The following is a 7,970-nucleotide window of genomic DNA, read 5'->3' as shown; positions in this document are numbered from 1 at the left end:
TTCATACTTTTCCTGGTTGAGCTTCATGAGGTTCTTCTCAGACCACCATTCCAGCTTATCAAGGTCCATCCAGATGTCTATGCAAAACAAAGAGGTGATATGAGGCAGCCAGCATGGCTTCACCAAGGGCAAATCATGGCTGACCAGTTTGGTGTCTTTTTACGGTGGAGTGATTGTATCACTTGACAAAGGAAGACCAACCAATGTTATCTACCTGGATGACATTGACATTTTGACACAGTCCCACATGACACCCTAGTTTCCAAATTGAAGAGATATAGATTTGAAGGGTGGACTATTCAGTGTATGAGTTGGCTTGAAGGTTGCACCCAGACAGTGGTGATCAATGGATCTATGTCCAAGTTGAGGCCGGTGACAAATGGTGCACCTCAGGGGTCTGTCCTTGGACTGGCGTTATTTAATATCTTCATAAATTACATAGACAGTGGGATCAAGTGCTCCCTCAGCAAGCTTTCAGGTGACAGCAAGCTGAGTGGTGCAGCTGATAAAACAGAAGGAAGGGGTGCCATCCAAAAGAACCTGAAAAAAACTTGAGAAGCGGGCCCACGTGAACCTAATGAGGTTCAACCAAGTCAAAGTGCAAGGTGCTGCACCTGGGCCAGGGCAATCCCAGACATGAGTACAGACTTGGAGAAGAACTCAGTGAGAGCAGCCCTGCATAGAAGGCCTTGGGGATTCTGATGGGTGAAAAGCTCAACTTGAGTCAGCAGTGCATGCTTGAAGCCCAGAAGACCAACTGCATCCTGGGCTGCATCAACAGAGGAGTGATCAGCCAGGTCAAGGGAGGTGATTGTTGTTATAAGTTGCCCCCTTAATTAATTTTCAGAGAGCATTGCATTAATAATAGAAAGGAATTTATTGAGTAAGCAACAGCAAGCAAAACAGCGCTGGGCGGCCGGGGAGTCTCAGCTCCACCAACGGCGCGCACCTCACCCCCCCCCACGGTCCCTTTTTATATCTTGGTGATTTCAGGATTACGCAGCACATCCTGGTGTATTCTGCGACTGCGCGCACTGTTGCTAGGGGGTCGTCTCTGTCCCTCTGGTGGTCGTGAAGATGAAGGCCTTAGTCTTCCTCAGCGTTGTGGCTCAACTTCTTTCTTTATTTGGTCATGTTGGCCCAGCGTGAGACAGGAAGGCAAGATGTTGATACACTAGTTTAACAACTTATCAGGAGATGGTTACATGAACTTTGCAGCAGTGTTTTTTTAACAAAAGAGGCTACTGAGATGCAGAAGGAGAGAAGGGGAGGGGGTTCTCTATTTTGTTACATTAAGCAAAAGAATTTTCATAGTGTCTAGCAAAGCATTATACAGCTCCTTACTTCAGCAGGGAGTTTTCACAACTCCCGTTCCTCAAACAGAACTCCTTGTTTTTATAATACAAAAGACAATGAACAAACATTTATTGTGTATTACAATTGTCCCCCTCTACTCTATCCTTGTGAGGCCCCACTGTGAACAGACCTGGAGCCCCCAGCCCAAGAAGGATGTGCAGATATTAGAATGGGTCCAGAGGAGGGATACAAAGATGATCAAGGTGTTGGAGCAGCTCTTCTATGTAGAAAGGCTGAGAGGGCTGGGGCTATTCAGCCTGAAGAAGAGAAGGCTCTGGGGTGAGTTCATCGCAGCCTTTCAAAATTTAAAGGGGTCTTATAAAAAGGATGGAGAAGGACTTTTTACTTGGGTAGGTAATGATAGGATTAGGGAGATTTAGATTAGAGGTTAGGAGGAAGATCTTCACTTGGAGGGTGGTGAGACACTGGAACAGGTTGTCCCGAGAGGTTGTGGATGCCCCATCCCTTGAGGTGTTCAAGACCAAGTTAGATGAGGCCCTGGGCAACCAGATCTAGTGTGTGGCATCCTTGCCAGTGGCAGGGTGGTTGGAACTAGATGATCGTTAAGGTTCGTTCCAAACCATGACATTCTATGATTCTGTGTTTCTATATCTATCAGTTCATGAGGAAGGAAAGATCACAGTACTTGCTAAAACTTGGTGCACATTAGTTAACATGTCTCCTCTGTCCCCTTCCACATTTTACCAATATTCCTTATTCTTATAAGACCTGTAGAGCAAGATGCATTCCGTAGTGTGTGACAGATTTTGTCCCAGAGAGAACTGGATGACTATATTTATATGCCAGTACACTAGTAAATAAAACAGGTTGTGTGCAGATTTCAAACAAACATTGTCTCAGGATTTTCTAGTGATTAATTGTTATTATGTTCTCTGTCATATTCTTGGCCTGTACCCACTACCCCTCTCATAGACAATGTTCCTGTCACTTTTATTTAGTAAGGTAAATGTAGTCTGAGTACCATTTCAATGAATACTACTAGTTCCTACCTTAAATAATGCAAAAGATACAAAGACCCTTAATGATCTGGATAAAGGAACAACATTTAAGCCACTTGGATGATAAGAAGAACCATAAACAACAAGACTATCCTTTTTAAAATCCTCTCTTTCAAAATTTAGACAGAAAATCTCACCCCCAGAGAAATTCTTTTAAGATGTATCTTAGAAAATATCTTTCTTTGGGTTTTGAATCACAGCGCCAAAGATCAGTCATTTACCTTGTTTCATAACCCAGGTGCTATTATAATTTGACAGTCATTTTAAATAGTTAAGAGCTAAATTTGCCAAGAATATTGCCTGTAATAAATTCTGAATTGTTTTTAAAAACTTCAGAGGAAAATGAATGAAATTAGATAGTGTGGCATACAGCAAGTGGTCATTGTGTTTAATTGAAAAACACTGTGTTCAGCCTATATAGCTATGTTTATAGTAGTTAAACTAGGACTGTTTTCTTGGATTGAGGTCAACTAGCAAGAAATAACTTATGTCTTTGTCTAAAAATAAAAAATGTCTTTGTCTCTAAGCAGGGTAACTATAACCAGCTGATGAGAACAGCTCCCAGCACAGGCTTATTCCTGAATTGTTCAGAATTGTACTGGCAGCATTTTATTATTATGATTTTTTATTTATTTATATACATGTGAGAATATATGATCCTGAAATCACTTTTGGCAGTGATGTACATTTGGCATAGCTGAGTGGATCACGGAATCACAGAATGGTTGAGGTTGGAAGGGACCTCTGGAGATCATCTAGTCTACTTCCTCCCACCTAGAACACATTGCACAGGACCGCATCCAGGCAGGTTTTGAACATCTTCAGAGAAGGAGACCCCACAGCCTCTCTGGGTAATCTGTGCCAGTGCTCTGTCACCCTCGTAGTAAAATAAATAAATAAATAAATAGAATTTTAAAAATAAATAAATAAAATAAAGTATTTTCTCATATTTTGCTGGAACTTCCTGTGTTTCAGTCTGTGCCTCTTGACACTTTCCTGTCACTGGGCACCACTGAAAAGAGTTTGGCCCCATCTTCTTGACACCCTCCCTTCAGATAGTTATACACATTGATAAGATCCCCTCTCAGTCTTCTCTTCTCCAGGGTAAACAGGCCCAGGTCTCTCAGCCTGTCCTTGTATGGCAGATGCTCCAGTCCTCTCATCATTTTAGTAGCCCTTTGCTGGACCTGCTCTTGTGGCTCTTGCTCTTGTAGCTCTTGCTCCATGTCCCTCATCTACTGGGGAGCCAAGAACTGTACACAGTACTCCAGGTGAGGCCCCACTAGGGCTGAGTAGAGGGGGAGGATCACCTCCTCCCACCTTCTGGAAACACTCTGTAATGCACTCCAGGATACCATTGCCTTCAAGGCCACAAGGGCACATCGCTGGCTCCCGATTAACCTGCTGCCCACCAGGACTCCCAGGTCTCCCTCTGCAGAGCTGCTTTCCAACAGGTCAGTCCCCAGCCTGTACTGGTGTATGAGGTTATTCCTCCCTAGGTGCAGGATCCTGAACTTGCCTTTGTCTTGCACTTGACACTTCGGCTCACTAAAGAAGGTTGTGAAGTAGATACTAATTCATACCTAATGATTGAATAAGAATGATTGCAAAGAATTTGAGGAGTATAGGATGTGGTTTAGGTTTTTTCTTAATTCCCAGAGACGTGCCCATATCATCAAGCTATTGGGTGCACATCTGGCATTTTTAATTCATCCCACTAAAGCTAATAAACAATCGCAAATGCAAGCATTTTAGAGCCAGAAGGAGAGAAAGGGAAAGAAAACATGACTTTACTGACTCTGGAATGGTTAAGAAAATGAGGTGAGAGTAGGAATAGCAAGAGCAGAACACGTGATTAATTTATATAGTGTGACTAGTGTGACTGCTGGAGTCAAGAAACTGTATTTATTGATGAAACTGTTATGAAACTGTATGTTATGAAACTGTAGCTCATATTTTCTTTAGGAAATTACAGATTAATTTCTTATGTGTAAGAGTTAATAGTGCTCAAAAGAAAGATGAGATCTAGCCTTATCCAGATCTAGTCCAGTTGTAGTCTGATCTACATCTAGTCCAGTCTAGTCAATCTAGCAGGCTACAATGTGTGTAATTGAAGATGCTGTTTAGGGACATTATACTAGCCTCATCCCTTTCAGCAACTTTTCCTTACAGCAGCCACATTTTTTATATTAAAGGTTTGAGAAGATATTTCCCTGCTTGCATCAACATACTGGATCAAATATTGCTCATTTCTAAATACCCACTGTTTTACAACATAAAATAGTACTGACTGGTTTGGATAAGCCTCTCGGTTAGTTCAGTAGATGGTTAGTAAGATGATAAGAAGAAGCAGTACTGGGAACAACCATATAGAAAGTAAAAGAACTGAAGAAATGTCTGAATATAATGTGACATTTTTTATACTGACGTCTCTGCATGTCTTCCACACTCTTCTTTCACTATATTACTGTTGCTGAATAATCAGTCTATAATCAGATGTCTTGCTTCTGTTACTGAATATTAACTGCACTAGTGGACTCTTTAGTTTAAGATTCCAGACACAGAAACCCAAAACAAGAAAGCTGTTGAATATCCCCTTTAAGCTGTATAAATTCAGAATTTTACATTCTTTTAAAATTCCTGGCAGAAATCAACACTGCCTATAAATATATAACAGACGCACCAAGATGCCTCGAGAATACATTATGAACAGAAAATCTTACTTTTCCCATCACAATAACAGTATGTTTTGATCACCTGTTCTTCCTGGTTGCACCTGCATCTTGTTCATTTGGTTAGAACATGGAAGAAAAAGCCAAGATCAGTAAAAACTGTTAGGTCTTGCTCCCTACTGTGGATGCTTCTTTTAGTTACTCCTCTTTTTTATTATTTTTTTTTCCTACAGCCTTTAGGTGTAATAATAATAATAATAAAAGGAATTAATGTTAATCCTTGAGAAATGAAGCAGTACAAACCCAGATAATTCCAAACTCCAGAGTAATTCCTAAACTTTACCTCAATTGTACCTTTCAAAACTGGTGATTAACTCAATTTTCTTTGAAACAAAAAGCAGTTGAACAGTATTTACAATATGCTTTATAGTAGGAGAAGCATATAAATGCATTGATATTTTGTAGTTGCAAAATCAGTATCTTTCAATTTCTTAAAGAATCTGAATATGTCTCCCATATGGCTTCTACCTGTCATTTCACATTTCACATTTCACATTTCACATTTTTTTGCTACGTATACATGTAACCTGTAAAAAAAAAAAAAAAAAAAAAAAAAAAAAAGGAAAAGAAAAAGACGAAAAAGAAAAAGACGAAAAAGAAAAAGAAAAAGAGAAAGAAAAAGAGAAAGAAAAAGAGAAAGAGAAAGAGAAAGAGAAAGAAAAAAAAAGAAAAAGAAAAAGAAAAAGAAAAAGAAAAAGAAAAAGAAAAAGAAAAAGAAAAAGAAAAAGAAAAAGAAAAAGAAAAAGAAAAAGAAAAAGAAAAAGAAAAAGAAAAAGAAAAAGAAAAAGAAAAAGAAAAAGAAAAAGAAAACTTCTATTGACTTATCTAGTATGCTGAAGAATAAATTTACATTGAATGACGTGAATATATACTGTTTGATGGACTCCCATGATAAGGATGGGCATCTTTGTGTTTTCCCTTTTGGAGAATACTGCAAAGTTTAAGCAGTGTTCTTCCTGTTCAAGACAGATCCATCCTACCTAGAACAGCATACCAGTCAGAAGTGTTTAACACAGGAGCATTATCAGCTGATACTTAGGAAAGGATGGTATAAAGTAATGGGCACTTTCACAGGATGAAGTACCTTTGGAAGGACCTGTTTGTTCAGTATAGTGGCAGCCTTCATTGGCTATATTTCAGGTTGGAATTGCTTTATAGTAAAGTTATACTTTGAAAGTGATTTCCAGATTTTTAAATGTTTTAATAAAGAAACAATAAATAAATAAATAAATAAATAAATAAAAGTCACGCTTGCAAAGTGATTTTCAGATGTTTAAATGGTGAAATCTAAATCTTTCAGATATTTAAAAGCTTTAAAATTCTTTTAAACTTAAAGAATGTAACTTAAGTGCTCTAAGTGTTTGAAATATTCAGTGGATTGAGGAATTTATGAAAATGGTTGCTATGTAATGATGTCTGGGCTCATAACACCATTAATTGTGAATCAAGATGTTTCTGTAAATGTTACTAGTTCAGGTGAAAAATCATGATAATGGGCGTTTTATTCCATCTTTATGCCAGAGCTTTATTCCCAACTTTATGCCATGTCTGATTCAGATTTGTGCAAGTGAGGGTTCAGCCAGATGCACAAAGTATACACCCTTCTATGACACTGTGTTGGGTCTGTAAAAAGTGTTACAGCAGTATTTCCAAACAGGAGACTATCAAAACACATGCCACTCTGAGCTCATTTCTTATTTATAAGATATCATTCTTCTAAAACAGGGTAACACAATTCTTATTGATTAGAATAGACAGAATGCCTGAAATGGAAGCTGAATCACTGGACTTGTTTTCATGTAGTATTCCTGAACAAAAGAACATTGTTCCCTGTTCTGTAAAACGCATGGATTCGTGCACATTAAAGATATCTGCTATCAGAAAGATCTTCGGGAGGTAAGTGTACTTTCCTGTGCCGATATGCTTCACTGTCTGAATAAATAGTGAAAGGGATAACGGTTCTTGTGATTTCCTTTTGGCATTCTACCAAACTTTATTGTTAACAGAAAGAGTTATAAGACTGCACTGATGACACAGCACACAATTCATTAATTAGGATTGCTATTATGATAATGTAAACTCATAAAAAGTGTTTGAGTTTCATGAAAACTATTTATACATGTACTAGTGATGTGATATACTCTGAATATGGACTTACAGTATATTCTCCTTTTATAATGATCTCTTAGGGAGAGAGTAGTGGTCAATGGCTCTCTGTCCAGGTGGAGGACAGTGACAAGTGGTGCCCTCAATGATCTGTCCCCAGTCCGGTGCTATTTAATGTCTTTATCAATGATATAGATGGTGGAATTGAGTGCTCCTTCAGCAAGCTTTCAGGTGACAGCAAGCTGAGTGGTGCAGCTGATAAAACAGAAGGAAGGGGTGCCATCCAAAAGAACCTGAAAAAAACTTGAGAAGCGGGCCCACGTGAACCTAATGAGGTTCAACCAAGTCAAAGTACAAGGTGCTGCACCTGGGCCAGGGCAATCCCAGACATGAGTACAGACTTGGAGAAGAACTCAGTGAGAGCAGCCCTGCATAGAAGGTCTTGGGGGTTCTGATGGACAAAAAGCTCAACATGAGCCAGCAGTGTGTGCTTGCACCCTAGAAGGCCAGCTGCATACTGGACTGCATCAACAGAAGAGTGGCCAGCAGGTCAAGGGAGGTGATTGTCCCCCTCTACTCTATCCTTGTGAGGCCCCACTGTGAACAGACCTGGAGCGCCCCAGCCCAAGAAGGATGTGAAGATGTTAGAACAGGTCCTGAGGAAGGCCACAAAGATGATCAAGTTGTTGGAGCAGCTCTTCTATGTAGAAAGGCTGAGAGGGCTGGAGCTGTTCAGCCTGAAGAAGATGCTGCTCAA

Source organism: Aythya ferina, assembly GCF_964211825.1.
Source record: "Aythya ferina genome assembly, chromosome: 1".
Classification (NCBI taxonomy): Eukaryota; Metazoa; Chordata; class Aves; order Anseriformes; family Anatidae; genus Aythya; species Aythya ferina.
This window is presented reverse-complemented; position numbering follows the sequence as displayed.